Source organism: Phyllobates terribilis, unplaced genomic scaffold (assembly GCF_046119375.1).
Source record: "Phyllobates terribilis strain yellow unplaced genomic scaffold, ASM4611937v1 Scaffold_4__5_contigs__length_816908805, whole genome shotgun sequence".
In the NCBI taxonomy this organism is placed as follows: Eukaryota; Metazoa; Chordata; class Amphibia; order Anura; family Dendrobatidae; genus Phyllobates; species Phyllobates terribilis.
The window spans coordinates 516,566,115-516,586,313 of NW_027362764.1; positions in this window are offsets into that span (position 1 = coordinate 516,566,115).

Here is a 20,199-nt window from a genome sequence, read left to right on the forward strand (position 1 = left end):
TGGTCACAGAAATAACTTGAATCTGACAAAAGTAATAATAAATTAAAAATCTATGAAAATGAACAAATGAAAGTCAGACATTGCTTTTCTGCTTCCACTGAATTTAAAAAAAAAATTAAACTCATGAAATCGGCCTGGACAGAAATGATGGTACCCCTGAAAATAATGTGACAAAAGGGACATGTTAAATAAAGTTGTGTCCACTAATTAGCATCACAGGTGTCTACAATCTTGTAATCAGTCAGTGGGCCTGTATATAGGGCTACAGATACTCACTGTGCTGTATATAGGGCTACATGTGCTGTATATAGGGCTACAGATACTCACTGTGCTGTATATAGAGCTACAGATACTCACTGTGCCTGTATATAGAGCTACAGATACTCACTGTGCTGTATATAGAGCTACAGATACTCACTGTGCTGTATATAGGACTACAGATACTCACTGTGCTGTATATAGGGCTACAGATACTCACTGTGCCTGTATATAGGGCTACAGATACTCACTGTGCTGTATATAGGACTACAGATACTCACTGTGCTGTATATAGGGCTACAGATACTCACTGTGCTGTATATAGAGCTACAGATACTCACTGTGCTGTATATAGGGCTACAGATACTCACTGTGCCTGTATATAGGGCTACAGATACTCACTGTGCTATATATAGGGCTGCAGATACTCACTGTGCCTGTATATAGGGCTACAGATACTCACTGTGCCTGTATATAGGGTTACAGATACTCACTGTGCCTGTATATAGGGTTACAGATACTCACTGTGCCTGTATATAGGGTTACAGATATTCACTGTGCCTGTATATAGGGTTACAGATACTCACTGTGCTTGTATATAGGGCTACAGATACTCACTGTGCTTGTATATAGGGCTACAGATACTCACTGTGCTGTATATAGAGCTACAGATACTCACTGTGCCTGTATATAGGGCTACAGATACTCACTGTGCTGTTTGGTGACATGGTGCGTACCACACTCAACATGGACCAGAAGAAGCAAAGGAAAGAGCTGTCTCAGGAGATTAGAAAGAAAATTATAGAAAAGCATGTTAAAAGGTAAAGGTTATAAGACCATCTCCAAGCAGCTTAATGTTTCTGTGACTACAGGTGCACATATTATTCAGAAATTTAAGATCCATGGGACTGTAGCCAACCTCCCTGGACGTGGGTGCAGGAGGAAAATTGATGACAAATCAAAGAGACGGATAATATGAATGGTAACAAAAGAGCCCAGAATAACTTCTAAAGAGATTAAAGGTGAACTTCAAGCTCAAGGAACATCAGTGTCAGATCGTACTATCCACCGTTGTTTGATCCAAAGTGAACTTCATGTAAGACGACCAAGGAGAACACCATTGTTGAAAAAAAAAATAGTAAAAAAGCCAGACTGGAATTTGCCAAACTACATGTTGACAAGCCACAAAGCTTCTGGGAGAATGTACTATGGACAGATGAGACAAAAATTGAAGTTTTTGGCAAGGCACATCAGCTCTATGTTCACAGATGGAAAAATGAAGCATATCAAGAAAAGAACACTGTCCCTGCTGTGAAACATGGTGGAGGCTCTGTTATGTTCGGGGGTTGCTTTGCTGCACCTGGCACAGGGTGTCTTGAATCTGTGCAGGGTACAATGAAATCTCAAGACTATCAAGGGATTCTAGAGAGAAATGTGCTGCCCAGTGTCAGAAAGCTTGGTCTCAGTCGCAGGTCTAGCAACAGGATAATGACCCAAAACACACACAGCTAAAAACACCCAAGAATGGCTAAGAGGAAAACATTGGACTATTCTGAAGTGGCTTCTATGAGCCCTGACCTAAATCCTATGGAGCATCTTTGGAAAGAGCTGAAACATTCTGGAAAAGGCAACCTTCAAACACGCGACAACTGGAGCAGTTTGCTCATGAGGAGTCGGCCAAAATACCTGTCGAGAGGCGCAGAAGTCTCATTGACAGTTACAGGAATCGTTTGATTGCAGTGATTGCCTCAAAAGGTTCAACAAAATATTAAGTTAAGAAGAAGAACCATCATTTCTGTCCAGGCCGATTTCATGAGGTTAATTTTTTTTTAAATTCTGTGGAAGCAGAAAATCAATGTCTGACCTTCATCTCTTCATTTTCAAAAATTTGTAATTTATCAGATTGAAGTTATTTCTGTGACCATTGTGGGTTTTTCTTTCATTAAACGAGGAGTACCAACAATTTTGACCACGTGTGTAGTGTAAGTGTACATGTAATACACTGACTCACCAGTGATGTCTCTAGGTGAAGTCCTTCATCTTCGCTTTTCTTCTTCATCTGGCACAGACAGCCATCACTTCTTCCAGCCAGGAATCATCTCTGCAGAAAATAACACACAGTTATTAATAACTGATCTCTTCTAGAGAATATTCCCACTTTTCCCCCCCGACCTCTACACTACACCAGTTGAAGAAAAAAAGCAACATAGTGCCGTCCTGCACAGTAACAGGACCTCTCTTTTGTCCCATCCCATGGAAAACAATTTCCTAAAAAGTAAATTATATTACAGAAGTAATAATGTAATAATAATTGGAATCTAAAGTAATAATGTTCCCCACTGGTCACCATAAACTAATAAAGTATGTTCCTCAATCTGGCTCCCAAACAGTAATTAAGTCCCTTGTCTAGCCAGGCACCCCCATATGTCCCTTCTGGCCACCATTTGTCTAGTGTGACCCCTCCATATATTTATCCTAGCACATGTGTATCGAGCCTGCCCCCTCCCATATACCCATCCTAGCCCCCCCATGTGCCAGTCTGCCCCCCCCACATATCCATCCTTGCCTCCATGTTTCCAGCCTGCGCCCCCATATGTCCCCCCCATATATCCTCCATGTGTCCAGCCTGCCCTCTACATATTCATCCTGGCCTCCATGTGTCCAGCCTCTCCCCTCATATATCCATACTGCCCTTACCCCCTGCATATATCCATCCTGACACCCCCCATATATCCAGCGTGCCCCTCCATATATTTATGCTAGCCCATGTGTATCGAGCCCGCCCCCCCCACATATTCATCCTAGCCCCCCATGTGTCCAGCCTGTCCCCCCCATATATCCATCCTGGCCTCCATGTGTTCAGCCTGCCCCCCCTCCCCCATATATCCATCCTGGCCTCCATAAGTTTAGCTTGCCCCCCCCCATATATCCATCCTGGCCTCCATATATCCATCTTGCCCCCCCATATATCCATCCTGCCCCCCCCATATATCCATCCTGCCCCCCATATATCCATCCTGGCCTCCATGTGTCCAGCCTGCCCCCCATATACCCATCCTGCCCACCCCCCTTTGCCTGGGTCCACCTTGGTTCCCCCTTGTGTGTCCTGCCAGGGCTCCCCCTTGTGTGTCCAGCCAGGGCTCCCCTCCCTTGCGTGTCCAGCCAGGGCCCCCCCCTTGCGTGTCCAGCCAGGGTTCCCCCCTCGTGTGTCCAGCTTGGCCCCCCCTCGTGTGTCCGTCCAGCTGGGCCCCCCCTCGTGTGTCCGTCCAGCTGGGCCCCCCCTCGTGTGTCCGTCCAGCTGGGCCCCCCCTCGTGTGTCCGTCCAGCTGGGCCCCCCTTGTTTGTCCATCCAGCTGGGCCCCCCTTGTGTGTCCGTCCAGCTGGGCCCCCCCTTGTGTGTCTGTCCAGCTGGGCCCCCCTTGTGTGTCTGTCCAGCTGGGCCCCCCCTTGTGTGTCTGTCCAGCTGGGCCCCCCCTTGTGTGTCTGTCCAGCTGGGCCCCCCCTTGTGTGTCTGTCCAGCTGGGCCCCCCCTTGTGTGTCTGTCCAGTTGGGCCCCCCCTTGTGTGTCTGTCCAGCTGGGCCCCCCCTTGTGTGTCTGTCCAGCTGGGCCCCCCCTTGTGTGTCTGTCCAGCTGGGCCCCCCCTTGTGTGTCTGTCCAGCTGGGCCCCCCTTGTGTGTCTGTCCAGCTGGGCCCCCCCTTGTGTGTCTGTCCAGCTGGGCCCCCCCTTGTGTGTCTGTCCAGCTGGGCCCCCCTTGTGTGTCTGTCCAGCTGGGCCCCCCCTTGTGTGTCTGTCCAGCTGGGTCCCCCCTTGTGTGTCTGTCCAGCTGGGCCCCCCTTGTGTGTCTGTCCAGCTGGGCCCCCCCTTGTGTGTCTGTCCAGCTGGGCCCCCCCTTGTGTGTCTGTCCAGCTGGGCCCCCCTTGTGTGTCTGTCCAGTTGGGCCCCCCCTTGTGTGTCTGTCCAGCTGGGCCCCCCCTTGTGTGTCTGTCCAGCTGGGCCCCCCCTTGTGTGTCTGTCTAGCTGGGCCCCCCCCTTGTGTGTCTGTCCAACTTGGCCCCCCCTTGTGTGTCTGTCCAGCTGGGCCCCCCCTTGTGTGTCTGTCCAGCTGGGCCCCCCCCTTGTGTGTCTGTCCAACTTGGCCCCCCCTTGTGTGTCTGTCCAGCTGGGCCCCCCCTTGTGTGTCTGTCCAGCTGGGCCCCCCCCTTGTGGGTCTGTCCAGCTGGGCCCCCCCTTGTGTGTCCTGCTGGCCCCCGCCTTGTGTGTCCAGACCATTACACACACACACACACACACACATACACACACACACACACACACACACACCTCTTACCTTCCTGCGATCCCGTGCTGTGTCCTCCTTCTCCTGAGTTGCGCGCCTCCTTCACAGCAGGCGCATGACGATGACGTCATAAGCCGGCCGGCGAAGGGAGACACGCAGCTTCAGCTGCTTCACTGGGACGTGCGCCGCGGTGGTTCAGGTAATGAACGCTGCGTGCGCGCGTCCCTGCATACACTGTGCCTGCGCTTTTAAAGGGCCCGTGCCCCTTAAAACCGCAGGATTGTTTTTTGTTCTCTTCTCCCCCCTCTACTCTGCAGCAGGGGGCGGGGCCCACCGGGAAATTTCCCGGTATCCCGCCAGCCCAGACCGACCCTGATCGTGCACCACCAGAACGCTGCGAAAACGCACCTTTAGGCCACTTTCACACGTTCAGTATTTGATCAGTATTTTACATCAGTATTTGTAAGCCAAAACCAGGAGTGGAACAATCAGAGGAAAAGTATAATAGAAACACGTCACCACTTCTGTATTTATCACCCACTCCTGACTTTGGTTTACAAATACTGAGGTAAAAAGCTCACCAAATACTAAATGTGTGCATGTGGCCTTAGAGTTTGTGCTGTCGAAAAAGTCCCCCACCCAAAAGGGGATGTGATAGATTATGCATTTAAAAACATAAGGACGCATTGTGGATCTTAAAACTAAACACAAGAATACCAAAGCGTATGAATATTAGAACTGATTTAACGTACACATATATATTCATTTACAGTTTGGAAACATTATCTAAATATTAATTTAAAAATAACAGATTTTTTAATTTTTTCAAAACTTTTTTTAAGCAAAAACATTTTTAAAGGTTTTTTTTTCTAATGCTAATGAGCAGTTGTCCACTAATGTCATATCCTGCATTGTCACTATATAAAACAACTCCTGTGATTGAGGGTACTATCCTATACTATGATTAAGATGATTCAGTTCGAAACGCGTAAGTTTGTGCATGCCCTGATGAACTGAAGATTTTTTTAACCATCATGAATTTTTTAAAATATTTTTTTTCAAATAAAAGGTTGTTTTTTATTTAATGAAATTCACCACGGAATTGTTGCTGGATACACTCCTTGAAACTATATCATGCCTTGGTGACTTATCAGTATTACTGGGTTGAATTTCTACTATACCATAGTGTTTAAGTACTGCATACTGTACTTATATATTTTGGACTTGTAAACTGTTGGACTTGTTCCGTTATCTGTAACAACTGCACTTTGTACAGTATATTGGATCAATGAAATGCCATACCTGAATATGTCTATTTTTTCATCTCTAAGACCTCCATTCCAGCCTCTGGTCTTCATCTGGAGGCCCCCATGTGCAACATCATTAAAAGGCCTTCACAAGGGAACAGAACAGAATTATGGTGAGGAATGGCATAATGTATAGTATCGGGACCTGTTTAGTCCTCATTCCAGCTACACTAACAGTTCGGTGTTACACTGATTTGATCATGGAACAATTGGTACTGCCATTTCTCCAAAATGCCCTAGTAGAGCTGTTTTTCAAAACAACAACACCATGACAAATATTGCTCCTAGTACTATGAGTATGCTGCCTGGCCTAAACAAGCTATCATGAGCTGCAGAGTCTCCAGACATGTCTCCCATAGAACACACCTGGAAGGTCATTGGTCTACAGTTGCAAAGTGAGTTTTCAGAAATGGATCTTGATGCCCAAATACATTCAATGCGGAGGCGCATTCCTCAGACAACCATTAGTAACCTCATTGATAACATGTGTAAATGCGTGTATTGGTGCATATGGCGCTCATGCTCAATGCTGAATAATTCGAAATGTTTCAAAAATTTTGTTTAAATTTTTCAACATTAGCATATCATTAACAAGTCTGTCGATTCTGTGATTTCCATAGGTACACAAATTTTCCTCCTTGTCATTGAAATTTCAATGCTGAGTGTGTGGCGCCCCTGAGGGTTCGGTCACCACAGAGATACTGCACCTCACCCAGAGGTGTGGTGTCTCCCTTCTCTCAGGTAAGATAGGAATGCTGCACGGAACCCCAAAACACCTGCATCCAACATCACACTGCTCCAGGCCAGCAGGAGGAGCAAGACGCAATGTAGTTTTCTGCTGAGCCCTAACCCTGGGTGGAGTAGGGGGGGAACCCAAAGGTAGGGGGAACCAATAGTGGATGTGTGTGGAGGAAGCAGATACATGAGGCACTTATACAGTAGGTATATAATAAGAAGCCATATTAGGGCGGAAGGTCAGTTAGAGTGGACTGTCTGGGAGCAGAGGCTCAGTCAGAGCTCTGCTCCACAAGTTAGGGCCCAGGATAGAGGCCCCGGAGGGGAGCAGGGAGTAGGCTCCGTTCTACAAAAAAGGATCCCAGGGGGTACGGCACGTGCAGGACTGCACCCGTACGCCCCGCTCCTGCCAGGTGTCAGGAGGGATCGGTTGCTTCATTCTAATCTCCAGGGGGTCAGGTTGGTCCCGGAGCCGACGTACAGGAAGGACTTCAGCATACCCGAGTGGGATTGAGAGTGGGCAGCATAGGGCAACGGTGAGAAGGACCAAGTGTAAAGACGGTCAAAGTAGGAACACGAGAAAGTGGGGTTCTGCCAGGCATTCCTAAGCTGCTTGAAGAAGGACTGAGCCCCTGCCCGGTGAACATAGCGCGATGAGGGAGGCCTTCACCTGTAAAGTGCACTTGTGAATTGCCTAAGAACTGTAAGTAAAACCTTGGATGACTGCATCGAACAGCCTCTGTCTATTTCTTCACCGGCGCCATTCTTCCTCCCCGCACCACAACGCCCAGCGCACCATCAACCATTTACACTGCCCTGAGGCCCACTCCGCCTGTGGGGAGCTGTATCATCTTTAGCTGCCCTGACATCTGCCTCAGAGGACTGTTGCAGCGCTGGTGACCTTCACCAGACACTACAGGTGACGTCACGAATTCTCTGAACATTTACTGATCATTGATACCCCTTTGTGCACTGACCGCCCTGGGCCAGCCACCGTGATATAACCCTGGCGATCAGCCACCGGCCCCTGGGGGCGAGTCATTTCACTTTGGCGTCACGAACAGGATGCGTGACCAGCCCGCCATCTGCGGGTATTGTGTGCCTAAAGAAGTGTTTTCTGCTCTGAATGTGGCGCCCGCCCCAGCAGAACGGGCGCCATTATGGGCGTGTTAAAGGACAACAAAATGGAGCCTCCCATCGTGGGACGGGTCCCAGAATGGCGCCAAAAGCAGGCCCTGCCCCTTGCAACAGTGACTGTCCGCGTAGATGTTTCTGTCAAAACAGGGGGCTGTCACAGGGAGTGACCGACAGCAGATCGCCATGGGGCTGCCCCCAAAACAGGAGAGGAGGCGGAGAGAAAGAATGGAGACAGGGGGTGGTCTCCACCTCTCTGGTCAGACCGCACCCGGCAGCCGAGATGGAAGCACGCGAAAGCCCAGCCTCCGCCTCAGGCCTGCCACTGCAACAGGTGACCCCCTCACCCAGGAGGGAGAGAAGAAGAAGTTGTCCCCAGAGGATGTGGAGTTCCTTGAGAGGGAGGTGCTGAAACTGGGGCAGCAGGTCGAGCGAGCCCAGCAGGCAGCGGCCGCCAGGTGGAAAAGTGAGCTGATGGAAAAACTGGCAGCACGCCGGAAGATAAAACCGGATGCCAGCAGCCGCGCACCAGCCCCAGCGGAGCTCGCCGAAGACCAGGAGGCCGGGTGGAGTCCTGGAGCAGGTAGGAGAGAATCCCCAGCCCTGGGCGCTGCCAGCGCCGACCTGCTTCTGGGCCTCTTCCCTCCGCCTTCGCCATATACTGCCGTGCCCTGGTGGGAACAAATGTGCAGCCTGGAACCTTCAACCCCGGGCGCGAAACCAAAGGGCCACCCACCTGAAGCCACCCCGGAACTGCCACCCCTGGGCGCTGCACCGGAAGGTCACATGCATAGCGCTCATCCGGAACCTCTAATCCCGGGTGCTGAAGCCGCGGGCCTACTATTACAAGCCCTCCCGCCACCAGTAGGTATATAATAAGAAGCCATATTAGGGCGGAAGGTCAGTTAGAGTGGACTGTCTGGGAGCAGAGGCTCAGTCAGAGCTCTGCTCCACAAGTTAGGGCCCAGGATAGAGGCCCCGGAGGGGAGCAGAGAGTAGGCTCCATTCTACAAAAAGGATCCCAGGGGGTACGGCACGTGCAGGACGGCACCCGTATGCCCCACTCCTGCCAGGTGTCAGGAGGGATCGGTTGCTTCATTCTAATCTCCAGGGGGTCAGGTTGGTCCCGGATCCGACGTACAGGAAGGACTTCAGCATACCCGAGCGGGATTGAGAGTGGGCAGCGTAGGGCAACGGTGAGAAGGACCAAGTGTAAAGACGGTCAAAGTAGGAACACGAGAAAGTGGGGTTCTGCCAGGCATTCCTAAGCTGCTTGAAGAAGGACTGAGCCCCTGCCCGGTGAACGCAGCGTGACGAGGGAGGCCTTCACCTGTAAAGTGCACTTGTGAATTGCCTAAGAACTGTAAGTAAAACCTTGGACGACTGCATCGAACAGCCTCTGTCTGTTTCTTCACCGGCGCCATTCTTCCTCCCCGCACCACAACGCCCAGCGCACCATCCACCATTTACACTGCCCTGAGGCCTGCTCCACCTGTGGGGAGCTGTACCATCTTTAGCTGCCCTGACATCTACCTCAGAGGACTGTTGTAGAGCTGGTGACCTTCACCAGACACCACAGGTGGCGTCACGAATTCTCTGAACTTTTACTGATCATTGATACTGTGGCACCCCAGGGGTCTGGTTTCCACAGTAATAGCTATATTACGTCTGAGAGCAGGTGGGAGGTCTCCTGGTCAGGAATCCTATGCATGCCACACCTCCTGCCCAGTCCTGGGAGGGGAAGAACTTCCCCTATATAACACTAGGGCTGAGGCAGGGTTAGGGAGAAGAAGAGGAGTCCCAGACAGAGACACAGTCTGGTCTGGAGTGTAGCAAAAGCAAGGAAAGAAAGATCAGGAGCTCAGTGGGAGCAGTGCTACAAGGAGTCAGGGGCTGGAAGCTGTAGAGCTCGCCCTGATTGAAGAGTTCTGACCGGACCCGGAGTCCGAGGCTGTGGGGACTATTATTATTATTATTATTATTATTTATTATTATAGCGCCATTTATTCCATGGCGCTTTACATGTGATAGGGATATACATAACAAAAGCATTTACATAATCTTAACAAAACGAGTCAGCGACTGGTACAGGAGGAGCGAGGACCCTGCCCGCGAGGGCTCACAGTCTACGAGGGATGGGTGAGGATACAGTAGGTGAGGGTAGAGCTGGTCGTGCAGTGGTGTTTACTGCAGGTTGTAGGCTTGTCGGAAGAGGTGGGTCTTCAGGTTCCTTTTGAAGGTTTCCACGGTCGGCGAGAGTCTGATATGTTGGGGTAGAGAGTTCCAGAGTAGGGGGGAAGCACGGGAGAAATCTTGTATACGAGTGTGGGAGGAGGAGATAAGAGGGGAGTAGAGCAGGAGATCTTGTGAGGATCGGAGGTTGCGTGCAGGTAAGTACCGGGAGACTAGGTCACAGATGTATGGGGGAGACAGGTTGTGGATGGCTTTGTATGCCATGGTTAGAGTTTTGAACTGAATTCTCTGGGCAATAGGGAGCCAGTGAAGGGATTGACAGAGAGGAGAGGCCGGGGAATAGCGGGGGGACAGGTGGATTAGTCGAGCAGCAGAGTTTAGGATAGATTGGAGAGGTGCAAGAGTGTTGGAAGGGATGCCACGGAGCAGGAGGTTGCAGTAGTCGAGGCGGGATATGATGAGGGCATGCACTAGTGTTTTTGCAGAGTCTTTGCTGAGGAATGCACGGATCCGGGAGATGTTTTTGAGTTGGAGTCGGCAGGAGGTGGAAAGGGCTTGAATATGTGGCTTGAAGGAGAGATCAGAGTCCAGGGTTACCCCAAGGCAGCGAGCTTGTGGGACTGGGGAGAGTGAACAGCCATTGACGTTGATGGATAGGTCGGATGGGGGATGTGAATGAGAGGGTGGAAAGATGATGAACTCTGTTTTATCCATGTTGAGTTTTAGAAACCTGTCGGAGAAGAAGGATGAGATGGCGGACAGACATTGTGGGATTCTGGTTAGTAGGGAGGAGATATCGGGTCCAGAGAGGTAGATCTGTGTGTCGTCAGCATAGAGGTGATACTGAAAGCCGTGAGACTCTATGAGCTGTCCCAGGCCGAAGGTGTAGATGGAGAAGAGCAGGGGTCCTAGAACTGAACCTTGGGGGACACCGACAGATAGGGGGCGAGATGAGGAGGTGGTGCGTGAGTGGGCTAATCCTTACCCAGCAGCAGAAACCGACCGGCAGGGGATTTCAGGTCCTCTGGCCCAGAAACCCGAAGGCACGGTCACACGCAAGGGACCAGCACCGCCGTCGTGGAGCGGAGGCTACCAGAAGGCCCCGAGTCACCGGCCATACGGGTGAGCACCACACGGTACACTCAGGGACGTGGGCTACTTTTACCCGCCTCTAGCAAGGTAGCCAGAAGAGTACAATTAGTTGGGGAGGCCTACAACTCCGCCTAGCCAGGGGAGATCCTATCTGCTCACAGACTGACCAGGCCCCGATCGCTAGCCAGTACTCCGGGAGGGTCTACCTTTGCCACCAGTAAAGACCCTGAACTACACCGCACCGTCTCTGAGTGGTTCCTGGTGCCTGCGTGCAACTCTGCTAACCCCATCATTCACGTCGGCTGCCCTGAGGCCATACCCCTCCCGTTGGGGGTTATACCATCCACGCTGCACATCCGTACCACCGGCCTCAGCAGTCTGCCCTGCAGCGGCGGCTTGATAGCCGCATTCAACGGGTGGCGTAGTCGAACACTCTAACATCTACTGCTAAAGACTGCCATTTAGTTTGACACCCTGGGCACGGACCGGGTCACCGCCACGAGGACTACTACCCCCAACAGATCCGGCTCCGGGTATTCCCCGCGTGCGCAACGCTGCACCACAGCACAGGCCCAGGGGGCGCGTCAACTTATGGCGTAGTCGGCAGGATTTCGTGCCCGCAACCACCGGGTACTGCGTGTCTGAAAAAGAGACTTTTAAACTTACCTGTGGTGAAGATTCCCGCCATCCGACGCCATCTTCTACCTTCTTCCCGCCATCCGTGGAGTTTTCCCGCCGTTGGACGCCATCTTCTGCCTTCTTCCCGCCATCCGTGGAGTTTTCCCGCCGTTGGACGCCATCTTGAAGACGCCGCGCGGGAAGAAGAGGGGCGTGGACTCCGAAAGTGCGCGAGAACTGGAGCTCCGCCTCACGTCCGGACGTTGCGTAAGGTCCTGGAAGGAGCCCAGCAGACGCCGACGTCACAGGAGCGCGACGGAAGGTCCTCGACCCTGACGATCCACTGCGGAGCCGCGGCCTACGGAAGAGGATCATCGCAAGGTAGGCCACGGTCCACTAGGGGGGAGGAGGATGTCGGATACGGAGGAGAGCTTCACTGCCAAGGCCTCCGCCAGCGCCACCGCTGCAGCGGTCATGCCTTTCACAATGCCCTATATCCCGGGGGCAGCCTGGCTACCCCAGTACTCAGGGGAGTCACATACCCTGAATGACTTTAGAGAAAAGCTGGATAGCCTCTTCCAGGTGTACCCCCTCACAGAAGAGCAAAAAGTGAGCATCCTGGTGGCCCAACTAACCGGGGCAGCCCAAAGGGAGGTAAAGTCCTGGCCACCTGGGAGGAGGACTGTAGCAGGGATATTAATCCGGCTGAAGGACACCTTTGATACCCGCACCTCAGCTGAGATTAAGCTTAGATTCTACGGGTGCAAACAGCGAGCACATGAGAATATAAGGGACTATGCACTAAACCTACAAGAGGCCCTGAGAGCCATTAAGCAGGCCGACCCTGACGGCGTGGGAAACGAGGACAGGCTGTTGACCGAACAATTTATAGAGGGACTATATTGCAATGCCCACCGAACCCAGTTGCGGGCAATGGCCTTACAGGATCCTCATCTGGACTTTGCACAGTTCAAGGACAGAGCCATTCGGGTGCTCCGAGAACCGGCACCGGGTGGCGTTGTGGCCCACAGGCGCCCTACTACCGCTTACCACCAGGAGGCGGCGCCCTTGTCGGCAGGGCCTGTGGGAGCTGATGCGCAGGCTTTGAACAATGACCCGGCTCCAGACCTGCACCATCAGGTCCAAGAGCTGGCTAAAAGCGTAGCTGCGCTAACCCGAACTGTGCAGTCTTTACAGGTTGCTGCTCCAGGGAAGATCCAGCTGGCATCCGGACAGGAGGACATCCCGTGGCGTCGACCAAGGAGGACCCCACCGGCCAGAGGAAGACCCAGCGACCGATACAACGAGGACGGACAACCCATCTGCCGCCGCTGTAATCAACCCTGACATATGGCAAGGTACTGTCCTTTAAACTGGCACAACCTGGGGTAGAGGGCCAACCCCTAGGAATAAGATCACCAGGCCCATCGAACTGGCGTGACAAATACGTGGGAGGACGTCCAGTCTTGCCTGTAGTACTGGATGGCATTCCTATGAGTGCCCTACTTGACACCGGGTCACAGGTCACCACCATCCCGTACGTGCTCTTTAAGCAGTACTGGAATGACTCGGATATAACCCGCTACCCTGACGACGACTTGAGTATCATCGCCAGCAATGGTCAACCCGTGCCACAGATCGGATTCAAAGAGATGACCATTAAAGTCGGTAGAGTCGAACTGGCAGCACAGGGACTGATCATTGTAGACATTGACAAGCGCGAGAGTCACCCAAAGATAACTCTAGGAACTAATGTGATTGAAAATTGTCTTGCAGAGGTGATTTTCATTTTACAGCAGGTTGCCAAGAACGCCAGCTCCGGCCAACAGCGAGTGCTCCAAAAAGAGATCCGGGCACTGATGCGGCGGCAACAGGTGGAACTCTCCGGTGGTGAGATTGGAAGCGTGAGAATGTGTGACCCTTTCTGTAGCACCCTGAGGACTCGGCTGCTACAGGGGTATTACACCTCAAGCCAGAGGTGTGGTATTCCACTCCCGGGTAAGGATGGAGTGTGGAACTGAGCTCAGATAGCTGCATACACTACATACATCCCATTTCCGGGGGACAGATCGACGGTACTCCCACCAATATATGTGCAGGTACGATAGTGTCTGTCCCTGGCTGGAGTGGGAGGGGGGTGGAACATCCCAGTAGTGTAGGGGCAGATAGGGGGAGCAGTCTGGGTAATGCTAGGAGCTCATTGGGTGCTGGTCACCTGAGCTCACACATAGAGGGAGTATATAAGGTGGGCACCATCTTAGGACAGGGTCTTTTGTAGAGTGAGTCAGTCTGTAGCAGAGCAGAGAAACTCAGCCAGAAGGGCTGACAGGGAGTTGTGGTTCCGGCTGGGCCCAGCTCCAAGGCCAAGTCTGAGAGAGAGAGAGAGGAGTCAGAAGGACCCAGAGAGAAGAAGAAGGAACCCCAAGACCCCAGAATACAAACAGCAGGGTGAAGGGTTGGCACCCAGGGTACCGGATCCCAAGCTGGTGGAGGCCACTAATCCTCAGCCAGAGACCGGAGGTCGTGGGCAGGATCTGCCACGACCCTCACTAAATCCACTAGGAGGGCATACCAAGTATAGGGTCAGGGAACCCAGAAGAGGTGTACCCACCAAGAGACCCGAGGGAGCCGGACATAAGTGGATCCCTGGTGAGAACGGCCAGAAGAGAGGGAAAGTCAGACAGGAGCTCAGGACCACGCTCCAGAATTGCTTGGGGGTTGGCCGAGTCCAGGACCTGGTGGACGCAGCACGGCTCGGGTGGTCGCTTCAGGCCAGAGTGACCATAAGAACACCCGTAAGTAAAAACCCCTGAACTGCACAGCCCGACTCTGAGTCTTCTTGCTTAGCTCTCCTGCACCTGCACAACCACCATCCTCTTCATCTGACCCCTGAGGCTATACCCCTCCCGTTGGGGGTTATACTACCACAGCTGCACACATACCACCAGCCTCAGCGGACCCTTCTGCAGCGGCGGCCTTTTGACCGCAAATCAACGGGTGGCGTAGTCGACACTAAGAACACCAATAACATCTATCAAGACTGCCACACACTGAGTTTGACACCCTGGGCACGGACCGGGTCGCCGCCACTCGGAGACTACAACCCCCATCTGATCCGGCTCCGGGTAATCCCCAAACAGCACTGGCCCAGGGGGCGCGTCAACTTTGGCGTAGTCGGCAGGATTTCGTGCCCACAACCACCGGGTACTGCGTGCCTGAAGAGAAGTTCAAATTTACCTTAAGAAGAAGTCTCCCGCCGGTTCCAGAGGGTCCCCGCCATGGGACGCCATCACGGATCGTTTCCCGCCGGTTGCCCGCCATCTGCAGCTTTTTCCCGCCATCCACCGAGTTTCCCGCCACTGGGAGACGATTCCCGCCATTTCCAGAAGATTTCCCGCCTTGGAAGAGCGGACGCCATTATGGGCGTGCCAGAGGGTGGCAAGAGGTCACCTCCCATCGTGGGCCAGGTCAAGGAATGGCGCCAAAAGCGGAAACCGCCCCCACCAACAGAGACTGTGATGCTGGAGATGTCCATCAGCGTGGGAGAACTGCCCCTGGAACTGACAATCACAAAGTTGCCCCGGGACCACCTTCAATGTGGGCGGAGACAGAACAAGAGAGCGAAGATGGGTGCAGCCTGGAGGAGTCTGGAGAGAGCGCACCCGGAGATGAGAAGTCTGGAGAAGCCGTACCCGGAGATGGAGGGAGAGGCAGGCAGCACCGACCCAGTGGTCAGGAGCCTGTTGCAAGCGACAACCCCACTAGGCTTAGTGGAGATCCTGGCACAGCTCCCCCGAGACCGGGAGTGTGCACAGACCGCGCTGGAGCGCCTCGCATGGAGGATGGCCCGAGTGCAGCGGGACGTACTGGCCGCATGGAGCAGAGAGATGGCCCAGCAGGCTGGAACCCGCCAGCGAAGCACGCCACCCGAGACGAGGAGACAGACCGCCTCTGAGGATGGTGCAGGAGGAGTGAAGGCCGGAGACGGCGCCGAAGAGGGAGCTGAACAGATGGAGGCAGGTAAAGGGGACGTCACTACCCCGAGCCGAGAAACCGCGTGCCTGCCCCAGCTCCCCGTCGCAGAGCCCGAAATTCCCCCTGCCGTGCCCATCGCTGCATCGTCACCGCTCCAGACAAGGCCTCAAGCAGAAGCCGCGGCCGCGACCCCTGTGACGTCACGCGCCTCAACCCTGAGCGCGGCAAAGCAGGAAACACCACCGGCCTGGTCGCAAGGTCTAGTACCCCCGGGCGCCGCAGTACCAATAGCGCCCTCTACCTCTGCTGAGTCACCGGCCTGGTCGCTGGGCCAAGTAACCCCGGGCGCCGCCGTCTTCACGGTGCCCTTTACCTTCAGGGTGCCCCAAGCCTGGTCGCAAGGCCTAGTGAACCCGGGCGCCGCTACCACCACCGCGCCCTCAACGTCCACCGTGCCGCACCTGGGTGAGGACTTGTTTGCCCAGCACACGTGCCCGGATGGGCAGCCCTTTGTGTGGCCACCGGAGTTCCACCATCCCCGACTCCGGAAAGAAAGACCCCTAGATGAGCCCCTGATTCCGGTTCCGAAGCCCGTTAAGATCACCCCACTCTCGTTGGAGGAAGCGCAGTTTGCGTGGGACCCCACCGGAGGAGACCTCATGGGATTCACCCAAGAGACTCGGGCAGCCGCAGCTGAGCGTGCGGAGTGCTGCCGGCAGCAGTTAGAGGTCTTTGACCGCGAGCGAAGAGAGAGGCGGGTCCGAGAGCAGCGGCTGCAGGAACAGAGTGCAGAGCAGAAGAGCAGGACCAGGAGGAACCCCCGTGCAGCCCACGGTCCCCGTGCCACCGGGACTGTAATTAAATTCCAACTGCAGCACGGTTGGGGTTTCATCAGGGATCATCACACCCCCGGCGACGTCTTTGTCACCCGCAGAGACATGGAGTCCCATCTGCCGGAGGGACACAGAGGTCGTGACCTATATGTAGGGGACGAGGTCACGTTCACCCGGCACAAGTGTGCCAAAGGACCCTACGCCCTCCATGTACACCGGCTGACGGAGGAGGAGCTACGGTGTGAAGAGGAGCAAGAGGATCCGGACGGGTCTGAAGGAGGAGCAGGAGTACGCCGTCATTAAAGTACGGTAAAGAGACTGTACATAGTTACCCGTGAGGGTATAAGAACTGTTACTGCTGCTAGTTAAAATATAGTCCCCGTTGGGACCAGCAAATTGAACTGAAACCCGTGTGTCCCTATTCCCACTGACCGAGGACTGAGAGCGGTCATTCCTTTCCTGATACCTGGCCGAGGACTGAGAGCGGCCATACCTCCCCTTGTATATAGTTGCGCTTTCTAAGGCGCCCCCTACCGGTTTTATAGGAAACTGTTGTTTTTACTACAAGAGACTGTCGCACTTTACCCGGTCACAAGTTGCACCGTGGCCGGAGGAACAAGAGTGTTATTTATGAAAAGCTTTATATGAAAAGTTTATGCTGATAATATATGATGTTTTATATGTTTATGTTTTATGAAAAAAAATGTATGTTTGTGGATGTTTTTGTTCTCTTACAGCCCGAGGACGTGCTGTGATTTACCAGGGGGGAATGTAGCACCCTGAGGACTCGGCTGCTACAGGGGTATTACACCTCAAGCCAGAGGTGTGGTATTCCACTCCCGGGTAAGGATGGAGTGTGGAACTGAGCTCAGATAGCTGCATACACTACATACATCCCATTTCCGGGGGACAGATCGACGGTACTCCCACCAATATATGTGCAGGTACGATAGTGTCTGTCCCTGGCTGGAGTGGGAGGGGGGTGGAACATCCCAGTAGTGTAGGGGCAGATAGGGGGAGCAGTCTGGGTAATGCTAGGAGCTCATTGGGTGCTGGTCACCTGAGCTCACACATAGAGGGAGTATATAAGGTGGGCACCATCTTAGGACAGGGTCTTTTGTAGAGTGAGTCAGTCTGTAGCAGAGCAGAGAAACTCAGCCAGAAGGGCTGACAGGGAGTTGTGGTTCCGGCTGGGCCCAGCTCCAAGGCCAAGTCTGAGAGAGAGAGAGAGGAGTCAGAAGGACCCAGAGAGAAGAAGAAGGAACCCCAAGACCCCAGAATACAAACAGCAGGGTGAAGGGTTGGCACCCAGGGTACCGGATCCCAAGCTGGTGGAGGCCACTAATCCTCAGCCAGAGACCGGAGGTCGTGGGCAGGATCTGCCACGACCCTCACTAAATCCACTAGGAGGGCATACCAAGTATAGGGTCAGGGAACCCAGAAGAGGTGTACCCACCAAGAGACCCGAGGGAGGCGGACATAAGTGGATCCCTGGTGAGAACGGCCAGAAGAGAGGGAAAGTCAGACAGGAGCTCAGGACTACGCTCCAGAATTGCTTGGGGGTTGGCCGAGTCCAGGACCTGGTGGACGCAGCACGGCTCGGGTGGTCGCTTCAGGCCAGAGTGACCATAAGAACACCCGTAAGTAAAAACCCCTGAACTGCACAGCCCGACTCTGAGTCTTCTTGCTTAGCTCTCCTGCACCTGCACAACCACCATCCTCTTCATCTGACCCCCTGAGGCTATACCCCTCCCGTTGGGGGTTATACTACCACAGCTGCACACATACCACCAGCCTCAGCGGACCCTTCTGCAGCGGCGGCCTTTTGACCGCAAATCAACGGGTGGCGTAGTCGACACTAAGAACACCAATAACATCTATCAAGACTGCCACACACTGAGTTTGACACCCTGGGCACGGACCGGGTCGCCGCCACTCGGAGACTACAACCCCCATCTGATCCGGCTCCGGGTAATCCCCAAACAGCACTGGCCCAGGGGGCGCGTCATTTCCCTATTGCCATGCCCCCAAAAAGTGAAATGATGATTTGGTGCCGGGCAGCTATTGGTCTAAGAGGTAGAGACTACCAAGCAATGGTAGAACCCGTCTACTCAGACAGTAGGCCCACCATTTTGACAGCACGGGGGGTGGTTGATGTACGCCATGGGAGGGTGCCCGTTCGCATAATAAACATCGGGAAAAGGGAAGTGTACCTGCCCCGGTATGCTACGCTAGCCAAATTGTATACCATCAATCAAAATTCTGTACAGTCCGTGGAACCCTTGCCTCCATCTCATCCAGAGGAAGGTAACGGCTCTAAGCAACAAATGGAGGACTGGTGTCAGCAACTGCATTTGGGTACTGACTCCACTCCTGCTCACCAAAAACAGGGAGTCTATCGGGTGGTTCAAGAGTACGAGAGAGTGTTTAGTAAACACCCGTTAGACTTCGGGCGAGTAAAGGGGGTAGAACATCATATCCCCACGGGAGACCATCCTCCCATAAAGGAGAGATACCGACCCGTACCCCCTGCACACTACCAACACGCCAAGGGAATGCTTAGAGACATGAAGGAGGCTGGGGTAATCAGGGATAGCTGTTGCCCCTGGGCAGCTCCACTAGTCTTGGTTAAAAAGAAAGACAACACCATGAGAATGTGTGTAGATTACCGGAAAATCAACCGTATCACACACAAAGATGCGTACCCCTTACCAAGGATAGAGGAGTCTTTGGCTGCTTTAAAATCTGCTAACTTCTTCTCTACTTTGGATCTCACTAGCGGGTACTGGCAGGTTCCTGTAGCAGAGGCGGACCGGGAGAAGACCGCATTCACCACCCCGATGGGACTTAGCGAGTTTACCTGCATGCCGTTCGGACTCTGCAACGCACCAGGAACCTTCCAACGGTTGATGGAATGCTGTCTGGGACACCGAAACTTCGAGACGGTCCTGTTATACCTGGACGATGTCATCGTCTACTTCAAGACCTACGAGGACCACCTGAAACACCTGGCAGAAGTGTTCGAAGCCCTGGCAAACTACGGCCTAAAGGTGAAACCCTCCAAGTGTCACCTCCTGAAACCAAGGGTGCAGTACCTGGGACACGTGGTGAGTGCTGACGGAGTGGCTCCCGACCCTGATAAGATCACCGCGATTAAGGAATGGCCAAGACCCTCCAGCGTAAAGGAAGTGCGGCAGTTCCTCGGGTTGGTAGGCTACTACCGAAGGTTCATTCCCGGTTTCACCAAAAAGGCAGCTCCTATGCAAGACCTCCTGATAGGCCAGTCCAGGAAGGCCAAGAACCAGAAGCCGCTCTTCAGATGGGAGAAGTTGGAAGAAGAGTCCTTCCGCCAGCTGAAGATGGCCCTCACGGGGGATGAAATCCTGGCGTACCCTGATTACAGCCAGCCCTTTATCCTCTACATCGACGCAAGTAACATCGGGCTAGGAGCCGTACTGTCCCAGATCCAGCAGGGGAAGGAACGGGTAATTGCTTACGCCAGCCGAAAACTGCGACCCACCGAAAGAAACCCTGAGAATTACAGCTCATTCAAGCTAGAATTCCTGGCAGTGGTGTGGGCAGTCACCGAACGCTTTAAGCACTACCTCGCCTCTTCCCGGTTCATCGTGTACACGGATAACAACCCGTTGACACACCTGGATACGGCAAGACTCGGTGCCCTGGAGCAGAGATGGATGGCCCGCCTGTCCAACTATGAGTTCACGATCAAATACCGGGCAGGACGCTCCAATACCAACGCGGATGCCCTGTCCAGA